The following is a 22,656-nucleotide window of genomic DNA, read 5'->3' as shown; positions in this document are numbered from 1 at the left end:
TCAGCGGATCTTAGATTAATCCCAGCACTGTTCCTCCTGATGGTGCATAAGGGTGACTGTCTTCCAGCGGATGTCTAAGGAGCTGCAAAAATAGAAAATACTATTTTGGTTATTTATTACCAACAATGAATACTGCCAAATGGTGTTTGTTGCTAGTAATTTTCTGTTCCCCAGATAAGGTTCCTTACTGATTCATATCAACCTCCAGGACTCAAATATCTTTCCCGGTTAAAATTAAGGATAAATTATGAAAATGTTGGCCTTCTGCTCTCTCTGTTGTCATCTACTTGCTTGTAATACCCCTTCCTCCCAGACACTGGAAATGTGTGATTTTACGAGATGGCAAGGAGGAAATAACCTTCTGCAGTAGAAGCCCCACAGAGTGCCAGTCACTAGGGGATCAGCCTCTACACAAGGAAAAAACCCAAAACGTAATGTATGTGTTTATTTTAAAGGCAGTAGTGGTTTCTTGCTCTTCTTGTTACTTCATGATGAAAATGGTCCAAAGCTATTAGGAACGTTTATAGTGAGAAAATAATGCCGAGTCTAATCAATGGATTGGGTAGGACAGACCATGTTTTATTCAGTGTGGGAACTAAACACTGCCATATTGTACAGATTTGCTGATCTGGAAGAATTGTACTTGCTTTACGGAATGCAGCTCAAAAGCCGAGCACATGAATATGACAGAATTTTAAGACAGAAACATTGCTTGGAGAGTTTTCTAAGGGATTGTAATCAACTTACGTAAGTTCAAGAAATCAACAGTAATTTATTATCCTGCCATATTTTCCAGTGGCTTTTGTTTTCCTTGCGTGACAATTCTTAACCCATTAGAGGCAATTTGCATTCAAGTATTTAGATGAGGATTGTACTCTGCTACAGATTTTAACACTTAACTCCGTGTTAGGGGAATAGCTGAGGGCAGTTCTTAAGGTGAGGACGATTCTTTTTGATTATTCTTCTTTTGCTCTTGGCTAGTTTCATGTGGACCTGTGGGAAATTTTATGTGGTAGAATGTTTGTCCTCATTGGGTGCATAAAAAGTTTGAAAAAATGCTTTCCTACCACTGTTTGTATTTTACAACAGCAAGAAACCTCACTGACCCACTCCTGGATGTGGGTCCTGATGGGAAAGAGCTTGGGGAAGGGTGAGGCCCTAAATGACTGCTCAGCTCACAGGAAATTTAGTTGTAGTGTATGTGTGTGCATAACCATCTGTTGTGCCTGTAACAAGTATGATTATTTTTTTTCTGAAGACCATGCTTCTGAAATTTCCAGGAAGCTGCTCTTTGCTGCTGACAGTTGCTACAGAGGCGATGGCAGCAGTGAGGTGGTTTTTGTTCATGTCTTCTTGTCTTCATTAATTTCCAGTGTGTCATTTTAGCCAAACATATGCAGTTGCTATTAACGTGTTCAAAAGCATGATGCTGGCTAGGCAGCTATTTACGTGACAGTAAATATTTGATGAAGAGGTGTGTTATTTTTAGCCACAATCAAACATCATATTGGGATTTATAGGCCTGAAATATGTCACCTAACACATGACCATTTGTTACCTTTACTGTTTCCTGAGGGGTTTTTTCCATTTTCCTTCATAACTTCAGCTGGAAAGGTGGTGATTCAGAGAGTGTTGGTATGAAGTGTTGCACCTAAGCTACATAGTAGGGGGAAACGTCACGCTTAAAATCCCAGGTCCCATACCGATGGGGAGTGCTGCAGCCACTGAAGCAATAAACCCAGAAAGGCTGTGCAAATATGTGGATGTACAAATGGATCTCAAAGCTGTGATTTTCATATTCCAGCAATCACTGCCGTAGGAGTGCATGACTGACAGCACAAAGGGCTTAGATTTACTGTAGAGAGATGTAAATTGATAAGCCAGTAGACAGCCATCATTTTTCTTTTATTCTCTCTCTGTATCCCATGTCTTTCTCTGCTGGCATAATCAAAGCTGACATAGTGCATGCTATACCAAGTTATGTTTTTTGTAATTATAAGACAGTACATGAGATGTGAGGGTGTTACTCAGGAAATGGCACAAAGCTCACTGAAATACAGGTTTTCAGAGTGATACTCTGATAATATTGTTTTTCACATAGATTCTTGATACTCAGACACTACATCTGTGTCTTTAAGCTGTCTGGGTGCTTTAAGAAAGGATAAGGACAGTGGAAAAAATGAGAGAGCTTTTCCTTTTACATAGAAGAAAATGTACAAAGTGTGAGATATTAGTTTTCTTTCCCCTCACTTTCAGCTGATTCTGAAGCATTTTGCTGCACCATGTATGTTTCTTAAAAAAGGGAATGGGGGGCCAACTTAGGGGGAAGAGGCAAAGAAGTCAGGAAATCAAAATGTAGAGATCATCTGGAAAGACCCATAAGAGCAATCAACCTTCCCCTTAACACTAACTGGTGTGGCACACCTCTCGTGTCTTGAGGCTGAAGGATCCTTTTCCACTCATCCATCTCATTAGGCTCAATTGCCTCTGACTTGAGCTGCAACATTATTAGATCTAAAAAGAACAGGCTATGAGACACAATAGTGTTGTTATGATGCAGATGCACTTGGAAATCTCATTTTTCCTCAGGTCTGAGAAAGTACGGTAAAATCTGAACACGAATATTGCAGCTCTTTGACCTGAAATACATACACTGAAAATTCAGATCCCATCTGGATTCAGTGAATGTGCAGCTTAGAAGAAGGTAAATGAATGAAGCTTTCCTCACTCTGAAGCTGCAGCAGGGAGGTACTCCAGATCTTCAGGGCAAATCCCACAGCTGTGAGTAATTTTTCATGTACTTTCACTTTAAAATTCTGTAGAATTTTTATTCGTTTAGTCAAAAGAGCAAAGAGAAAATAAAATGACATTTGGATTTTTTAATTTAGTCATATTACGTTGAAAATAGTAGAGAAAATGGGATTATTTCACTTGATAAGGAAGAGATTATTACCTTCCATTCAAACACTGTTGTCTTTTTCCATGTCAGCCTCCCTCAGACTCACTTGCATTTCCAGAAACAAACTGAGAAACCTATAGCTATACTTCATGGATGTTTATGTGCAGGCCTTGTCTGCTCACTGGTGCACGGCGTTGCCACATGGGCAGGAAAACATACGTCTGTACAGTACAGATGCGTAGGACACAGGCCCTTAATGACGGACACAGGCCCTTAATGACAGAGCAAGTGGGATGAACTGTATACTTTGCATGTAAAATTTGATAGCGTAGCCTCGTATTTAGCCACAATGCAGTTCAAGCACTTCCTCCTGCCTTTGCTAAATGTGAGCTGCCTTCTGTGCTTGTTTTGGTCCCCTCTACAAAGGTGGGCAAAACCTCCCTGCATGACAGTGTGGGTTAATTTATTTATTGCTGTGAAGAATGCTATAGAGTCATCAGTAGATACCAAAGCAGAACAAGTCCTTGTTATTTGCACAAAGACTGATATTTCATTGTCCTACAGGCCCCTGCCCCTTTGCCTAAACGGATTCTCACAGACTACACCATTGGCTTTGCTCAGCAGGGTTCAGGCTCATAATATCTTAAGTCTTGCTTTGCCACGCAGTGACCATAAGGTAGAAAGCAAGGTATTTATCTCCCTTTCATCTTTAAAACAGGGATCTTGTTACATCCCATAGCTCCTCTGCTTAAATATAGCTAACAAGTAGTTTCAAAGAGGCAGACTTGATCAATTTTTGCTTAAATATAGCTAACAAGTAGTTTCAAAGAGGCAGACTTGATCAATTTTTATTTTTCTTTAAGCAATTAACTCAAGTGCCAGAATTAGGAGCACGTTTGTGCTAAATTGCCTCTGTAGTTGTTGGAGAAAGAGAAATGCTTCTGGTGGGAGATTTAGGTCTTAGAGGCCCTTTGGAAGTGCCTGGTTCCTGACACAGATGGTACCTGATTTCAGCGTCTCAGCTTTAAATCCTTCCAATTAAGCAGGATGAACCATGGTGTTGGGAGCTTGCTGAGAAGATGGAAGGAAAGGAACTGCTGGTCATGCACTCTTGTCAAAAGGCAGCTCCTTGTCTTATGGCAACTTATGGAGTTACAAAAGAAGGAAAGAAGTCCAAATATTTTTGGCTAGAACTAGTGAATAAAGCAGCATGTTGAACTGCTAGTAACTTAAGTGAGAGTGGTTGTCTGAAATATTCTTAGAGATCAACCCCAACTGACTCACATCAATCCAAGTGCTGTTGAAATCATTCACTTGCATGCATTGATGCATTATTGCTCTTGTTGTAGGACTTTTCAATGGAAGCTGGCTTGTTCGGGGATTATGGAGAGCACTTTGCAGAAGGACAGAAATTTCTCAATAATTCTTGCTGTGCAAACATAGCTCCATAAGAGCTGCAAAATGATTTTACACAGGTCACTGAAAAACTTTGCAATTGCTATGCTGACTTGCTATGAGCACAAATTAGTTTCAAACGCAGGAAGAAAAGATGCGAAATCTTATTACCAATTTCCGAGGCCATCCAATTCACAGGACACCCATGCCAAAAACGTGTTTACTGGACTATTTTCTTAACAGGATCGTTATGTTTTCTTCAAGGTAGTTCTTAAAGAAAGGTTTTATTTCTTCTCACTCTTTCTTGTATGTTTCTCTGGCAGGAATAGGCCTTTGGGAGCCTCTTAGGAGCGGAAGTGTAAGAAAAACCATCTTCCAAAGTGTAAGAAAAACCATCTTCCAGAATGTGTGCTGCATGCTTGTTGCTGCATATTCCTTCAGAATTTGCTTTTAAAATGTATATTGGTTACAAAATAACCCCAAATGAGCCATTATACTCTGGTGTGTAATTATGTATTTAGGACACATACTACACATAGCTTTAAAAGAAATCTGTATGGAAACAAATTGCATTACATTTACAATAGCTGAAGGTAGTTGAACAGCAACACCTCAAGCCTTTCAAAATACTAAAGTAATTTACACCATTTTCTGAAGTAATTATCTCCCAAGCCTCAGATTCCAGTTTCAATGCCTTTGCTGCATAGCATCTGTAGAGGTCTCAATATAGCATAAAAGACCTGGACTTGGCTGTATAACAGCCCTGATATAGATTTAGTGCTCCTGCATCATGTACCATCTTGGAGCAGGATTGCTGGCCTTTGGGACAGAGCATAACATGGATCTAACAGTGCATTGAGAGTGAAGATATGTGCCAAGGAGAAAGGCACCCCCAGGTGCAAGGGGAAAACCCAACTTTCTGTCTCCCCAAAGATTAGCGAGGAGCAGGGCTGTAAGTCTTGGATGAATGGTTCTGGGATTTACCTGAGAGATGGGCGTACCTATACATCTGAGAAGATGGAAAGGCCTCTGGCTTCTTGTTTAAGGGATTCAAACTGCCACTAGAGCAGTGTAGCACATCTCCACAGCTTTGACAGTGTTGTACCACATATTCTTCTTCTTTAATTGGTACTTGGCAAAGTACCTGCCTCTTGAGGAGCCAGTCCTTGAAAATAACCATGTGTAACAGAAACGGCAGCAGGCATCTGTAAGGAAGCTGTGCGTCTGCCTGGGTCGATGGTATGAACAATATCAAGTGTGCTTCCCTGCCTTGAGACAGCAGTTCCTGCATTAAATCTACAAAATGCCTTTCTTTGCACAGTACAGTTGGAAATATTAAGTCACGCTTATTAACATTGGCACATATAAAGCAGAGCTGCAGTAAACGAGTTCAGTGTCCTGAGGATTTGAGGGTTGGGGTGTTGTTTTTCCTTTACTGGAGCTGAGCACTCAAGAGACTTTCATTAAACCTGGGTCTTTGCAGCTCCTCACGCTGATTCTGCCACTTATTTATTGTTTGGCCTCAGGCTAGTCACTTAACCTTGTGCCGCCCTAATTTCCCCATCTGGAAAATTATATTTACTTACTTCTCCTGAGGATTGTGCAGGGCTTAATGAATGCCTGTAAGGGATTTGGAGATCCTCAGACCTGACATGATGCAGGACTGCAAAAGATGCACTGCACGTGCAAGGATGAGGGAGCGGGTGCCCAGACGGGAGAGTCTGCCTGCGTTCCTGGCCTGGAACAGAGTCCAAAAGTGTAACCAGCAAGGGAGGACCATACTGCCTATTTTTAGATGAACTCCTCTTCCTTGTGGCCTTTTCAGATTTGCTGGGAGAAAAAGGAGGCAAGTGACTGAAGGGAGGGAAAGGAGGGCAGCCGAGGTTAACTGCTTTCTCCTGTTGGTCCCCTGGATCTTCTTGCCAGTGTGATAACAACTGGATCTCCCAGGAAGGTAATGATCTTCCTGGATACTCCATCTTGCTGCAGGCTATTAGTGAACCCAGGCAGTCCCTTTGCTGCCCATTTCTTTAGCAGGGAAAAATGAATCTCTGACCAAAAAAAAAAAAAAAAAATCCTCCATATAATTAAGCAGCATTAGAATGAGGCTTGTGCCTTTGCTGATGAACTTCAGTGAAAGCAGATGGTCACAATGGTATTAAAAACTAAAGACTTCAGTCAAGCTTTTAATTGAAAACAATTGGACCCTGCTGGATGGTAATTACCTTGGCTGCTTGCAAATAATATCACAGCACTGCTACCTATGAAGAAAGAACGGAAACTGAGTTAATAAGAACTGCTTGATCTGCATATAATAAACAAGGAGCATCTAAAACTATTTTCTCTGGTAGCTTCTCCCCTGCAAGATGCTTTCAAGTGGTTAGTAGTGTGGAAAGGAACACAAAAGTGGCAGAAATTGAAACATGTGAGTGTTTGGTGGGTTCAAAACTTGAAGAGCTTGCCTTCCTGTATCTCCCTCCTTTTTTAACAGCTGAAACCCCAGACAGGTCAGAGAAAAACAGCAAAACAAAATAAAAAGGAAAAGCTCTAGATTATCCAGCATTCCTCCTCTTTTGAATGACAATGATAATGGCAGGCTGCCTTTATCTCATTTTATCTGCTTTCTTCTTCCCTTGTCTGATGGACTGGAAGGCTGGGGCCTTCTAAGCATCCAGAGTTGTTTCCCCTGTTCTTAATTGGATTTTAATGATCATTAACTCAATATACCTCAATCTCTAACAAAGCAAAATAGTACGTGACATATTTTGCAGTGCTTCTTAAAGTGATCTGACAATTTTCTCACTCCTCCCCCTTTTCTGTGCCAGTATCAGGTGAGGTTTTGTGGGCTAGCCTACCTAAAGAGTTCCTAAATCCTGGTGTGCTATGTATTTGTTGACACAACACAACATTAAATACCACATTACAGTTTCTTTCCTGCCAGAGAAAATGACCTGTATTGCTGTGGATGTGTGGGTGGAAAAAACAATCCTAATATTGTCTCTTTCAAACACAGGTCCTGGCTGTGTATAAAATGAACCAAATCTTGTCACCTTTCACATAAACACCATTTTTCTTGTAGTGGTACTCTTGGGCATTGCTTTTTGTCCCCTTACGAGCAGGCAAGATATTCTGCTGCTCCAGAAGACCTCAGAGAGTAGCAGCTGCTGCAGTTTTGCAAAATTAATGAGTAGCTGTGAACTGCTAGTAAAAGTGATGCAATGATTTTCCATAACATATCATTTTAGAAGCAATGACTTTACCCGCTCTTTCTTTTCCTATCCAAATATTTGTCTTTTCAATGCACCAGCCAAGAGTTTGTCTTGTCTTGTCTGGCAGTGTGATGAAATGGACTTTTCCAGTATGTTTCATCTGGATTTGATGATTTAATGCCTGAAGTTAACTTTCATTCACTTAACTTGCCATGATTAACACAGAGAGTGAGGTCCTGGGCTTGTGGAAGTCAGTACAAGTTTGCACACTGTGTTCAGTAGGATTTTGCTTATTTTTATGGAATCAAAATATGCTTAAAGCTTTATTGATGTAATGCTTCTGAAACTGCTGGCTGAGCACAGTCACAAGACATGAGTGTATCTCATAGAGTCATTAAAATGGATGGCTTTTTTTGCACTACCATCTAACCTGGGGTATTCTTATTTGTGCTTAGGACTTCCTGGTAACCTTACCCTTGGCCTTGCCTCTGCTGCTGTGCTCTTGGGGTATTTGATGGGGCAGGTGTCCTGCTCTGTCTCATGGCCCTTATGTTCCACCTGATGGCAGGGTCTGAGCAGAATTGTGCACACAGCCTTTCCAGTCCCTCCTTTATCAAAGAACTTGGGACAAGTTTGCAACTAGGAAAGTCCACCTTTCAAAAGTGTCTTACACTAGTGGCTGCGATGATTTTGTCAATTTTATAACAGCTACTTACTTTTAACTCTGCAGAGTATGATCACTTACTGTAATTACTGCTTGCAGTTTCAAGGGAGCTGGTATAGAGTATACTATTTTAAAGGTATAAGTAAGGCATAAGCTCTATTGATCTAAAGTATTCTGAGCAATAAACAGCTGCTGGGTGTGATTAAAGCTGAAGGGAAGCAGAGGCATTTAATCAATCTCCAAAGCTGCTCCACGTATATTACAAAGCAATTGTGATTATTGCTATTATATGACAAGCTATAGCATACTAAAGAAAGAGGGATCATTTTTCTTGGAAGCATTTAGAAGTGTTGTGGTGCTTCTTCTCAGCCTGCCTGATGCTGTCACCTCTGACACTTGGCTAAGTGACAGAGCGTGCTGGCTCAAGCAGACTAATCCTGAAGTGAAAATGCAGGAGCAGGGCCTTTCAGCTCCCCAGAGCCTTCTCTTCCCTGTGCCTAACTGTGGCCGACAGCAAGTGCTTGGGGAAGGAGCAGAAGAAACAGGGCAAGTGTACAATAATGCTGGCCACACCATTACCCTCTCTGATCCTTGGATCCTGCACAGCTCGGGATGTTCTATGGGATTTGTTTGTGCCTGTCTAACAGCCCTGAAGAGACATTTCTTCCATTATTTTGTTTAATTGTTTCTTGAACCTTTGGACAGTCTTGGCCTTCACAACAGCCTGTGATGGTGCACTACACAGTGCTGTCACGTTGCTTTGTAAAACTGCTTTTTCGTTCTTGTTTTCCAACTTTCTGCCTGATGATTTCTTTCAGTTCCTTCTCACTCTTGTGTTAAGCGATGGGTAATAGCTGTTCACCTTTTCTGTTTCATAAACATAGAGATGTCTGCCTCATCCTGCTCTGTTGTCTCCTTGTTTTCCAAGGCTTATTTAGTCTTACCTTTTCCAAAGCTGACCCATTCCTCTGATCATCCTTGTAATCTCTGCATCTGTCCCTTTCCTCATTTTGCTGCATGCTTTTTGAAAGGGCATAACCAGAATTTCATATATTACTTTAAGATGTGGGTTTTTCTGAGTTTATTATTTCTTCCTTTTTCAGGTGTTCAGTGATCCGTACTTATTACATAGCTTATAAGCAACATGAAGATATGGATATAAGAAGGATTTCTGAAAACTGAGAGCTACATGAAATAATCTTAGGTTTAAAATTTATCTTATGTCGTGTTTAAACTATAAAAATGGAAAGTCTATGAACAGAGTAGGACTTTCCCCTTAGAAAATGTATTATGAAAATAAATTGATAGATAAGTATATTAAAGATAATAAATTAATAGATAAGGTTATTAAACCTTGCCCTTGCTCTATTTGCAACAATGAAGTTATAGCACTTAAGCCTGAAGAGGATAGCATTTACAAAGGGTAACTTTTGCCGAGGGTGTTTTGTGTCAGTCCTCTCAGTTTCTTCAGTCTTTCTCCACTGAACATAGAGAAATATGAACTTCTGTGGGCCATAGTTGAATTGTCTCTCAAAATTCTAAAGTAAAGAATAAAACTTAAATGACTCATCTGATCTTTATTATTCACCTAGGGAGAAACACCAAAAGTAAATGGAGCTTACATAGTGATAAATTAGTTAGGACATTAGGCATAGATAAAGTAGAACGGCATTAAGAAGCAATAGGTTGTGCTTTTCTACCTATATTAATTTAAAATTGACATTGCTCTTCCGTGTTTTATTTCCTTTTGGAAGAAGGTGACTTTCACTGAATCCCTCTAGTCAACTGCAGCTTGCTAGCCAGCCCAAACTGCCAGCTGTTGCTGGAGATGAACTCCTTTGAGTTAACGCTTTGAACTAATTTTGGAAAAGCAAAGGGAGAAGGACAAGCCTCCTGCCATCTTCTGTTTCTCAGTCTGTCTTGCTTTTACTCCTGCCTTTGGTGTAGTACATGCTGTGTGGAGGGATCTCCAAAGATATGTTGTTGGAAGCTTTGCTTTTGCTGAATGAATCCCATACAAGCAAGTCAGACCCATTTGGTTTAGCAGGCAAATGCAATACATCTCTGCTTTTGTTTCTCTATTATGATAGCTCTTTTGAAACTTTAAAATATTTGAAGCTTCTCATGACCTTCATGTGAAACCCTATGCATGGCCCTAGTGTGCTGGAGGCTGAGCCTGGTGCAGTTATCTTTGTTGCATAAGATTCCTACTGCAACAACCATTAAATCTTCTTTATAGTGGTTTCACATGAGAGTCACAAGTCTTCCGGGAAACTTATCCTGAGTGTCACTTTCTAATGCTATGAGAGTCTTGTGAGTCTTGTGAATGCAGGTTTTTAAGTGAGAGTTTAGACCAGTAAATCAAATTTCAGTTGGGAAATGTTGAGGTCCTCCATGGATGGCTACAGCTGGAACACTTGCCCTGTGAGGGGAAGGTGTGGGACATAGGCCAGCTCAGCCTGGAGAAGAGAGAGATGCAGGGAAAACTAACAGCAGCTCAAGTGCTTGACTTCACTTGAGTATCATTGAGTGTGCTAGATGAGTTGGACAGTTGAAACTACAGACCTAGCTGACAGCCGTTTCCCATTGCAAAGTGGACCATAGCAGTCTATTGACAAGAGCCTTGCTTTCCTTAGGATGCAATTTGAGAAGCACTGCGTTCCTGTGTTGTTCACCCAATGATGCCAGCAAAAGTCTGGTACGGCTACACAGCAAATCATCAGGAGAACCAGTTCAGGTTAAAAGTGGTCTTTTGTTGTTTGGTTTTAACCTGTTTTTTTGAAGTTGACTTCTCCCATGGTTCCATGAAAATTCATCTTGGTGCAACTGAGGCATAGTGCAACAGCAGGAACAAGCAGCAGGGAGGGCATGCTTCAGCTGGTGCTGGGTTTCAAAGAGGCACTTCTCAGACTGTGGCTGTACAGTCAGTTTTTAGGAGCCCCCTGGAAGTAGTTCCCATCTCCATGGCTCCATGAATCTCCAGCTGAAGATGACCACTTGTGAAACCAGATTTCAAGCCAAGTTTGTGGCAAAAATAGACTACAAAGAATGATCAAATCCAAATGAACACTGGTGCACAAGACTTCACTTAAGTTGTTTTGCCATTTTTTTGGGTTGCAAACTAACCATTTGTTAATTGGCCCCGTCGTGCATTGCTACTGGGCACTGAGAATCACTGTAGGCCTATGAGATGATCAATATCTCCTGAGCAGTTCAGGATGGGACCTTGCAGCTTTTCAGGTCCTGGTGCTGTGTTACATTGACTGTGCTGACACTGGCTAGCCTGGCTGCCGTTCTCTATCCGATTGCCTCAACCTCATTGTCATTTTATACCCAGAGATTGTGTCCGGGCAGAAGGATGTGAAGGAATCACCCTCTTTCAAGAAAATGTGTTTGTGCCAAGGAGAACAGGATTTTGAGGAGTGGCGGCTGTCAGCTAACCTCACCTGGAAACAACGTGCGATGCTTTGAGGGAGGTGGGCCTGATCCGGCACCTTACCATTCAACCTTGGCATCGCTTCTGCTGGGATCAGGGTAAATCCTGGCCAAACCAAGACCCACTTTTTTTATGTACGTTTCTAAAAATAATCACTCTTTTCTCCACTATGCATATTTCCACCTTTGTGCTAGTGAAAGCCCTGGATTGTTCCAGGGGATTGCATGGAAAATATCTGTGAGCTTTGGCCATCTCTCTGAAATACTACAGTCGATTTGATGTTTGCTTTGGCGCGTTGCTGTGAAAGATTGTAGAGTGCGTGTGTTTATACGTGTAGGGGGAGAGAGGGCTCCTGCTCATTGTGCCTTAGTGAGGCTGCCAGACTGTCTGGCCCCATCTATTCTTCTGTAAGTGAAAAGGGCCTCACAGCGCTTGCTGCGTGCTTGGACCAGGGCTCAGCTAGGCACTATACTTGGAAACCGTTCTGTCAGCTTGAAAAATTACCTTTCTGCCTGAAAATTGTTTACTCCCCACTGTTATAAGTAACATGTAAGATTACTTGTCAGTGGAGAAATTTCTTCTTATCCCCTTTGTTTCCTCTGCATACTGGGCAACTTTGTATACAGTACATTTTGGTGGCCCTCTTGTTCCAGGCAGACAGTTGCTCTTTAGGAACAGAGATCTTCCATACAGAAGAATGAGAAGTAACATGTGAAAATTGTTGGTAAGATGCAGGCCTGGCTGAAAGACCTAGACATCATTCTTGGCAAAGGATTTATTTTCCTCCTGTAGCTCATTGCTTTCTGAAGAAAGATGAGACAGGCTTTCAGGTGGAAGGTGTTTCTGTCCAGACTAGGATTTCTCTGCTCTGTGTAGAGCTGGAAAAAGCTGAAAGCTCCCACAGCACCCTTTGGGAAGACAAAGGATGACTCCAGCAGCCCATCGGTGAATTTTCCTGCCTGTAAGAAAACTCGTTCTAACATTTAATGAAATGTGTGAGCTCCTGCTGAAACATCATGGGCTGCAGAACCTGCACTTAACTAGTAATTATAAAGTACTTTGATATTGAACTTGGAGTCTGAACAACACTTAATAGAGCTCAGGTCTCCTTTCCTTTTTCTAGTGGCAGCAAGCATTTACCTAAGATTCCCACTAAATGCACATTGATGGGAATTGCCAGGTACCTGGACCCAATCTGTAGCCCACCTAGCCTTAAGTCCTGTCTGTAGTTGCACTAAGTATCTGGAGGAAGATGCAAATATTGCTGGAATGGATGATTATAAACAACCTGCAAACATACTTGTCCACTGCTTCCTTGAGAGCCCTGTCTCAGCTTTTGTTTCAAGCAGCGGCTCTATTAATTTCAGCAGGGGAGGTACAGTAACTGATGCTTAACAATTAATTTTTTTTTGTTTCACCTGTCAAGCTTTGCTGGCCAATTTTGCTGTACAAAATCTGTAAGTAGGGAACATCGACGTATTCTTTTGTACTGAAGACATGAAGGAATTAAATGATTCAAGATTGTAAAGCCTTCATGAATAATTTAGGCTCTGTTTCCAACAAATATTCACTTTGCTACATATGCACTGATAACTGGGCTCAGCCATTTGTGGTATCAGCAACCGTGCCAAACCCCCATGAGCCAAAGGAAATAGGCTTTTATTCAGTGTCAGCCATCAATCTGTTTCCAGTCTTGAGGACATACTCTTGTCAGTTAGGGGCTTTTGTTTGAGAAACCTGGTCTGTTAACTGGCAACAAAAATGGATGGGCCCAGACACGTTGCCTTTATGACCTCCTCTACAATAGGTTCTGCAGCCCAGCCAGCCTTGCTCTTCTCACTGCGCTGCTTCATGTTGCTCTTGTGAATATATATTGCTGCACATCTTAGGCCAATGTGCACAGTCATTCATTTTTTCCTGCTAAACTGACTGAACGGCCTGAGAGAAATGGCAAGAGATTTCTCAAGCAAACCAGTCAGTGAGCTTCTCTGGGTCTTGGCCTGATGGTTTTGAGGGATCTTCTTGGTGTTATAAAGATTGAAGAAAGCCTGGGAATTTATATTTGAGAAGTAGCCTACGCCGGATTCTCTTAATCCTGCTGCTGCTGCAGTGTGAGACCTTTAGGCAAGGATTTTCCCAATTGAAGCTTTTTAGGTTGGGCTTTTTTATTGTTGTTGTTGGTTTTAGGTTTTTGGGGGATTTTTTTGGTGGGTTTTCGTTTTGTTTTTTTTAATATATGGAAATACTAAAAGCAAGCCCACTGTTCTTGCAGACATGTAAGCAAGCTTGCTTCATCAAGAAAGCACATTACAAACACTCTGTCTAGTGCAAGCGGATCCTCTAACTCAAGCGCTGTTTCATACTCCATGCTTCAAAGCATTGACCACCCAGCTAGCATCAACAACCAGCAAGGTAAGGAATGGCCCGCAGACCCTCATTTTTCACTAGTGCTGAGATTAAACATTTGTTTCCTCTTCTTAAACCACTGTGTCTGAGTTCAAAATGGCACTGTGTCTGCATGCATCCCCTCTGCCAGGGCACAGGCACATGCTTCCGTAAAACTTGTCAGAGGTAAGGTGCTGCTGAGAGCTATGCATCATCAAGTGCAACCCTATGCATTCGTAAAGACTAATGAATTGGGAGGAAAAGCGCTTTTGCTGTGCTGCTGCTATTTCAATATGAAAGTGATACCCTGAAATGCTCTGTTCTACTTCAGTAGCTCTAAGAGGAGCCTTTCTCCAGAGGGTTTCAGTACCCAAATTAATTGAAGTAACTCCAAAGGGCTCTTTTAAATCTAATTCCCTCCCCCATGTTTGCAGTCTCTTCCCGCCCCCCCCCCCCCCCCCCCCCCCCCCATGTCTACACCCTCTTTTGACGAAAAAGCTTTAAAATGCTTTTCTGGAAAGAACTAGAATGTAATTCAGATGAAGTTAATGTGAAGTCAAGGTTGATAGCTCGTGCCCCTGAAGCCACCGGCAGTGGTTAGGCACCGGCGAGTGTGAGACAGGAGTTCAAACACAACTGGGAAACTCGTGAGTGAACTGAACAAAGAGAGGGCTGGAGGCTGGGGATCACTTCTCCCCCTCCTCCCTGTGTGGCTTTCTCAGCTCACGCTGAACCCTTTGATCACTGTCCAGCGCAGGGTTACGAGGCAGCCTGGGCCAGGGCCAGGGATGTATACACGGGTGGAGGCTGCTGTAATCTGCGGGTGGAGGCTGCTGTAATCTGCTCTTGATCCACCCTGTACCCTTATTTCCATAAACACTGCTGCACATCACAGTGGGGTGCATCGCTGCCGGTGCTCCTTCAGCTGAAACACAGGACTGTCCCCGCCAAGCACAGCTCCTTTTTCCAGAAAACTCTCTGATAACAACATTTCAGACAAATATGCCTGTATTTTGTAACCACCACTCTATTTTTGTCAGGTGCATTTGTATTTGATGCTGAAATCTAAGACTGTGAGTACAATAGTGCTATTGAGTGCACAGTGTTCCTGTCTTTCAGAAGTGGCTGCTCTGGGATGGCTGCATGGCTGAGCATGGCTAGCTTGGGAAGGTGATGCTCATGGCAAGAGCACGGCCAGGATCTCACCTCAGGAAGCACTTCCTTGAGACCACCTGCTTCAGGGCAGTATTTTAGCTCCATATTCCTCTAACAGGGATTCTAGGCCTGGGCTTAGTGGCTGTTGAGAACTCTTGAGTCCAAGAGTTCTTACAGATATGTTACCACTATCTTTCATACTTAAATGTTGACATGGTAACATGCAAAATGAGCTGAAACTCTTGAAGACAAAGGCTAATTGGCTCTAAGGTAAAGTGGATGGGAATTAGCGGTGGAGGCGCAAGCTGTGGCCCCTTGTGCTTTTCGGTTACATTTGTTTGTGGCCATTCCTCCAGCAGCAGGTGGAAAGAGGGACCTGGTTCCTCTTGTCTGCCTCTGCCATTGTGTCTTCTGAGAAGTTGCCTCCAGCACAGTGGCAGAAGTAGACTTTTTGTGAATGAACACTGTCAGCAGCAGGCTGCATGTCAGCTCTTCTGAAAACCTCTGTTTTCTATTAAATCCTACAGCAAACCTGATATAGGTTCCACTCTATGATTTCTATGGGATGGTCAGAAGATCCTAGAGGAATTATATCATTCCCTATCAAAATCTCTCTGGCTAGCTCCTACAGTACAGTCTTGTATTACCCTCTTGTTAAATGACACCGGATTTTCCCAGACGGTAGATCGACTACCCCTAACATATTGCACAAAGGATGTTGCAACTCTGCTATTATTATTCTAGTGCAAATGCTGAAACTGGTTGAAGAGAATTTAGAAATCTGCCCTTCTCTCTTCAGTTCCCCCCCTCAAATTACTTCAAAGGTTGGTGAAATGAATTTTGCCCAGACAGATGAAAACCAGTGTCACAGTGTCTTCTCATTCCTGCAGGTTTCTGCCAAACAGGTCTAAGGCAATACACAGGCAAGTGCCTGGAGCAGGACACTGCAAAACCACCACGAGCCTCCTGGTGCTGCAGCTCAGAGTCCAGCTGACACCACCGAGAGGGGCCAAGACATGTCAGGGCAATTACTCATGGCTTGGGCATGGGTAGTGGTGTGCCCTGTGTGGTGCTGGCAATGCAAAAAAGCTGGTCTGACTTGGTGGTAGAGCTGCTGTCTGGCACCCTGTGGGACCCCTCTCCTCCCTTCCTGCTGCCTGTGGCCAGGAGACAGCTGGGTGTGCTTGGCTCCTGCCCTGGGACAGCAGCACTGGATGCTGACTACCCTTCCAATGCATGCTCTGGTGTAGCTTGGTAGTTACAGTGACAAAAGTCCTCCCTTGGAGATGAAGGTAATCTATTTGGGGCTCAATCAAGGAATAATCAATCTCTTTGTATAGGGTAGAAGATGAAGCTGTAGGAGCCTGAGATACCTTTGTGCCTATTTACTTATTACTGGACCCACACCAGGGACTGGTGCCTCTGAGGCAGCATTAGGAGACAGGACAAATTCCCAGAGCTGCTCCCCGCAGAGTGCCCCAGCACTTGATGTCACCCCTGGCACAGCACCCAAATTGTTTAACAATGTCCATCAGCCCCAAAGATGTGAGAAGGATACGGTCCTTATCCTGAGCCTGAATTGCCGGACTGCCCTGAGGTGAGATGCTGTGGTGGGTACAGCTGGAGGGCAAAATGGATCTGGTTTAGGAAAGCTACCTGTCTTTAAGGTGATTTTAAATGTTCACATTTTTTATGCAGCATTTTGGAACGTTTCAGCTACTCCCATTTGGAATTCAATTCCTCTCCCTGTTAATCAATAGCAGGCCTTAACAAAACAATATCTCACAGGAGACACAGGCACACAGTGCTGAACAAAGCAAAACAGCCACTGGCTTACAGCAACAATTGCTGCTACACAATGGGTTTTCAAAGCTCAGTATATATTTTGTCCCTAGTGGGAAAACCATAACAAGACTGAATTAGTGGCTAGGCTTGCCAAAGGGAGAAATTAAAGTGCGATGGCTTGTCTGACACCTTGAAGTAGTTTTATTTATTTCTGGAGGAGAGGACAGTGTGAGAAAGTAAGGGGCCGCTTAGGGAAAACTATTTTCTGTTGCTTTCCGAAGTGTGATGTGGTTCTTCATGCCTGAGGACTCGGTCCAGGTTGGGGATCAGTAGTACCTTCTGGTGAGAGGGCTCCTGAGAGGTGCTGGCGAGTATGGGGATGCTGCCTGCGACGCGGGGGAGGCACCGGGGTGGAGGGAGGAGTGTGGCTTTCAAGGGGCGGATGGGCTGGGAGTCCCTTGTCCCTGCTGGGGGAAACTGGGGGCTGGTTTGCAGGTGGTTGGTTGGAGAAAGAAAAGGGAGAGACTGTGTGAGAGCAAAGCAAATTCCCTTCCCTGCACATGGTCACCTCTGAGCTTGCAAACTTAACTGCTCATCTGTGGATCTTGACAGCTCCTTGCTCTAGCACTAATGGGTTTCAGGAGCTCCCAGTGAGCTGTAATCGCCTTGGTTCAGGGCTCAGCTTGCACCTTTACAAGCACCTTCACCCCTTGCTGTTAACCTGTGGTCTCCTTTATTCAGCAGCTAAGCTTGTAAATTCATGTAACCAAATAGCTAGCGCTGTTAACTGCCTGCACGAAAGTGAACAACACATCCATCTTCCAGAGCCCAGCCAGCAGCCTAATGACACTCCTTGCCGTGCTCACAGGTACCCTTTCAGATGTAACTAGCTCTGGCCCTGCAAAAACAATTATTTCGGCACTCGCATAGGACATGTAGCTCATCTGGGTGGAGGAGGGAGGTTGCCTGGGCAGAAGGCTTCCCACCAATGGTCCCCATGCACCACTGCCCTGTGCCATCATTGCCCCATGCTGTGATCTGATAGCTGTCAAGGGAGACCACCCTGCAGGCGAGCTGTGTGTCATGCCCTGGAGCAGAAGCATGCTTGCAGTGGTTTTACTTTGGATTGTGACCAATGTTTGAGAAGTCTTTTCGAAAAGCTGTGCCTCAGTTTCCCTGTCCATAAACTTGAGTGTAATTTCCTGAAATAAAGCACCACTGGGAGGACAGCTGCTAATGAAACACTAAGCGATGCTGAGGTGTCTGGCCTTTCTTGCCAAAGTCAGTGGCTTGAATCCTCTAGTCTTGAAATTAATCTCGGCAATAAGATTGTCTGGATGCAGATCTGGTTTCCTACGAAATGAGGCTCATGCAGTTGCTCTGTGTGTGGGGGGGAGTAGATGCATCAGACCCCTTCCAAGTTGTCCCTATCAGCTAATTGCAGCCCAGCAGGGCAGAGAGGTACAGTACTCATGGACAGTAAATCCTGTAAGCTCTGAGGAAATACTCATTGCAAGCTCTTTCTCCTGCTTCCAGCTCAAGGGAAGCTGGGTTGCAAGTTCACCCTTTACTAGAGACCCCACATGGGAGCTCAGCTGGGGACACTGCTCACAGGAAACAAGGCTTGGCTGCTTCTGCCGTTGCTTGTGTTACTACTTGTTATCAAAGGAGAAAAAGTGCAGCTTTCTGTCTGCAAATAACATAGACCTGCCATTGGCAGAGAACTAATATGTTCCCTTTCTCACCCCAAAGCAATCACAAGCAATCAAAGCTGGGTGTATGTGAGCTGGCAGGGGTTGAATGGACATTGCTTTTCTTTATTTGCTGGCTGCTTACCTGGTGCAACAGGCAGTCTGGGAGAATTTCTTAATTAAACAGGCTCTGGACTGGGTGGCACACATATGCTGCCAATGGGCATTATAAAAGAGCAGTTATTGCACTTCAGCTTGGGAAATGTGCTGGTGTAGTTGTATTGTTAAGAAAAGTCTTGGAGGAAGGGAGAGAAGGAACCTGGGCCCTAGTCTCCACTCCAAAGACTGTTTGTTGTCTTTATGTTAAACATCGCTGGATCTAATCTCAGTGGAGAGTGGGTGGAGGGCTAATTTGAGCTGCCTTTGAAAACAATTTTGAGCAACGCACAGCAAGATCTCAGGGAAACAATGTTTATAATCTATATCCTGCCCCAAACTGCATAGGCACTGCACTCTTGCCCCACTGCCAAAATTAGCAGCAGTCATCAGGAAGCAGCTGGTGTCTCAAGCATGAGCCCTTGTGTTCAGCCATCGCTTGGTAGCTTTTATATAGTTATATAGAGAGTTTTTCCTGGTTATTGAGCATCACCTACTCTTCACCTTTGCAGTGGCAGCAGGAAACCTCTCGTATGTGGAGCTTGATCCAGTGTCCTTAATCATGCATGGTTCCTGCTGATTTTAGCAGGAGACTTGCTTTGTGGTGCGTAGGAGAAATGTGTCCCTCAAGGAGTGGACTATCTTCTGTCCTCCCTGAAAGAGGGTGGGGAATCCAGTGCTTTGCTGTCTGTCTGCCTGTACATCATCAAAAGTGTACAGGCTATGATACACAGTCCTTAGATTTAAATAGCATTAAAATTTAGATTTCAATATAAGGGATTTTGCCAAGCTAGGTAATACTGAGTTGAGAGTGTTTGTCAATTAGCCTTCCCAACCATTAAATCCAGGTTGCTTTCAGTTTTTAATTGACTCTGCATAAATTAGTGCACCCCTTCCCTTAGTCTTTTTGAAGATGAGTAGCCGCTTCTCGCTCCAGTCTGGGCTTGGGAATATTTGAGAAGTGGCAGTGTGTTAATTTCTGCCCCAGAAGAACTTTGCAGGAGAAACAGCTCTTTCAGTTGTTCGGTGGCCACAATACATTTGAAAGACTTGGTGTCAGGGTGTTTTGTAATGATTTAAAATATTAAATAATGCAAACTAACAGAAACAAGGCAAAATACATAACTTGGGGGAGGGGCTGGAGGCAATCCTGTGCTGTCCCTTTAGCTCTTGCAGTTTTTACTCTGATAAACAAGCTTCGCTTTCCAGAAGGTTGAGACCTTTGTCCTGTCTTTGTGACTGTTTTACTCCCATTTTGTCCAGGGTAGGGAGGAATAAATAATTTTGGCTTTCCTTCTGTTTCTGCATCTCTGATGGCTTCTTCACCAGGAAAGAGGAGAGAAACAATGTGGAGACCCTGCTCATTCTTCACTGTTTTCCCTTTTCTTTCTCATCACCAAAAGAGGGAAGAGGGAAATGATGGCAGGCACTCAAATATCCACTCATCTTTTTCAATTCAGCTCTTTAACTGCTTTTGTTATCCAGTGGCACGATGGTCTTTGGCTCATTATGTACTGGCTTTTTAATTTAAATGTATCCCCATTAGGGAGCCAAAAGATCCAGTCTTAGAGTTCTTTCATATGATTTGTCTAACCACCCTCTAAATTATTTGTCATGGCTGTGAACCCTCTGGAGATTTTTTTCTTTTTTCTTTTTTTTTTTTTTTCTTTTAAGCACTATAATTTGATCCAAAACATCTGTAAGAAATCACAACTGACCTCCCATCTGGGCAACAGCTCAGCTGTGTCCTAAGGCTGGGTAGCGTCAAGTGTGTGAGCTCTGTTTCAAAAGCCTAAAGTTCCTGACATGGTGAAATTCCTTTCTTACATGTTTGTTGACAGAAGGTGGGCAGGGCAGGGAAGGGAAAGGAAGGGAAGGGAAAGGAAGAGAAGGCAGGATCAAGATGCTGTGCCGCTAGGCCAGAAGTGAGTGGAACATCTTGTTACGGAAATGGCCTCAGAAATGCTCCTCCCTGCATTAGAAAATTAGCTATTTAAAGCAGGATCGATTGCTAGTCTTCTTTGCCACTGTTGTCATTTGGCTCTGTCATGTGTAAATAATATTTTCTCATGAAAGAAAACTTCCAGTAATGACAGTGCTCCTCTGGCCACGTCCTGTTCCAAAAGGGAGGAATCAGCTCATCCCTGGAAATGGTGTCTCCCTCTGAAGAGAAAATCTAGGACCTGCGTTTTGTTTTTCTCTAAAACTTTAGATGAGTAAATTTTGAGCCCCAAATGCCATCAGAGTGGTACAAATGCATCACAATATCTAAGATGCATTTGAGCACTGGAATTACATAGGACAGTACTCATGTGAAGGCAAAAATATGTGGAGAAAAACAAAAAAACTATGTGACTTAGAGCAAAACCCACTTTCTCACAAGATCTGTATCATCAAAGTAGCAATACGTGCTTTAAAGGAGTTCTTCAAAACAGATTGCTTTACTTTTACCAGTGTCAGTGAGCAAAAAGCCTTTTATTCTTGGCTCATCACAGTTCCCAACCTCTCATAGGGTGAGGTCACATCTTTCAAAAAAACTGGAGTTATCAAACACACAGAAATGAAAACTTGCCCCTCTGTGTTTTGTTAGCTATGTTCTGCTTATGTTTTTTCCTTTCTCCCTCTTAATTTTTGATTTTCCAGGGAGATTAACCCACACCCGGCTTAAGCACCCTCAAACCTTCCTGAAGTTGAGATGCACATCTGGATCCCAGATCTACAGCTCAAGCCCATCGCTGTTTGTTATTGTTTGCATTGCTTCAGGCCCTGCTTAGGGATTGTACAAAGTGTTCTTTAAAAAAAAATAAATATTGAAATGTCCACACAGCATTTGAGAGAAGCACACTTCTGTAAGGTGCTGGTGCTTGATCGTTACAGAAGCACAGAAAAGAATCTCTGGGGGTCATGTAGGGCACTGGGGCTTCTGAAAAAAAAATATATTTTTACAATATTAGGGGCTTGGAGTCATCCACATTTCCATGAAAGCCCCTGTACCAAGTGAAGGGAGAGCCTCTGAAGAGTGTTCAAATGTCTTGTGTACGGAAAGTTAAAGAACTCACTTGGCACAGGGATTGGAGGAGATCTAGTCCAGCTGAATGTGGCTTTTAAAGGCTGGGATTTCTTCTCATGCTGACTAATAAGTCCTAACAGAGAAAGAACTGTTGAGCAAACCTGTTGCTGATTCTTGAAGGTTGAGGAGAAGCAGTAGAGCTGCTGGAGATGCCAGAGGTACGGATCATCTTGTCTGTCTTATATTTATCCCCCTGCCCCCAAACTCCTTGTTTTATTTTTATTCGGATTTTTGTCTGATGAACCCTATTAAACACATCACTAGCATTGAGATTTGCCAATTCCAATAAACCCATCTGCTTTATTAACTAACTGCAGTCTCTGGAGTGTTTCTCACCGGCTGAGACATGAGCAGCCCTTTCTGCCATCTCCAGTGCTGTGTGTCAGCTCCGGGAACAATGGGAGGGGACCCAGGAGGTCGCAGGCAGGAAGCACCACTTCCCCTGGATAATTAACTGGCTGGGAGACTGAGGAATGAAGATAGCACATGAGACACACAGAGTACAAACTGCTGAAACAATAAACAAACAAACCAACGACCAGCACTTCCTTTTCTTATATTGTTAAGGCTGCTTCCTTAGCTCAGGTTGCCTGAAACCCACCCCTCAAAAAGCAGCTTTTTAGGTTCACTAATTCTTAACCTCTTCGCTGCCAGTTCTTGCTGAAGGCACAAGTCAACATTTGCCAAAGTGATGGCCATCATAGGGCCTACTGCTCCTCCTTGGGGCTTGCTGGAGAAACTGGAAATCCCTGTTTCTGAAAGTGGTAAAAGCACTTCTACCAAAAATTCAGTGAACGGAGAATTAGTTTGG

The 22,656-nt window shown here is 43.2% G+C and overlaps 1 long non-coding RNA gene across 5 annotated transcripts in view; it reads left to right on the top strand.

Moving 5' to 3' along the window:
• Positions 1 to 22,156, top strand: part of LOC308065071 — a 51,137-nt gene extending 28,981 nt beyond the window's left edge. For 2 of the 5 annotated variants that reach the window (XR_013928646.1, XR_013928650.1), the window contains 2 exons: positions 13,876 to 14,015; positions 15,029 to 22,156. This is a non-coding gene — a long non-coding RNA (uncharacterized lncRNA). The remainder of the gene's footprint in view (positions 1 to 13,875; positions 14,016 to 15,028) is intronic. The other 3 variants (XR_013928649.1, XR_013928647.1, XR_013928648.1) reach the window with 3 other exon arrangements.
• Positions 22,157 to 22,656: the final 500 nt, after the last annotated feature.

This window comes from Falco punctatus, assembly GCF_963210335.1.
Source record: "Falco punctatus genome assembly, chromosome: 5".
NCBI lineage: Eukaryota > Metazoa > Chordata > Aves > Falconiformes > Falconidae > Falco > Falco punctatus.
This window is presented reverse-complemented; position numbering and strand designations above follow the sequence as displayed.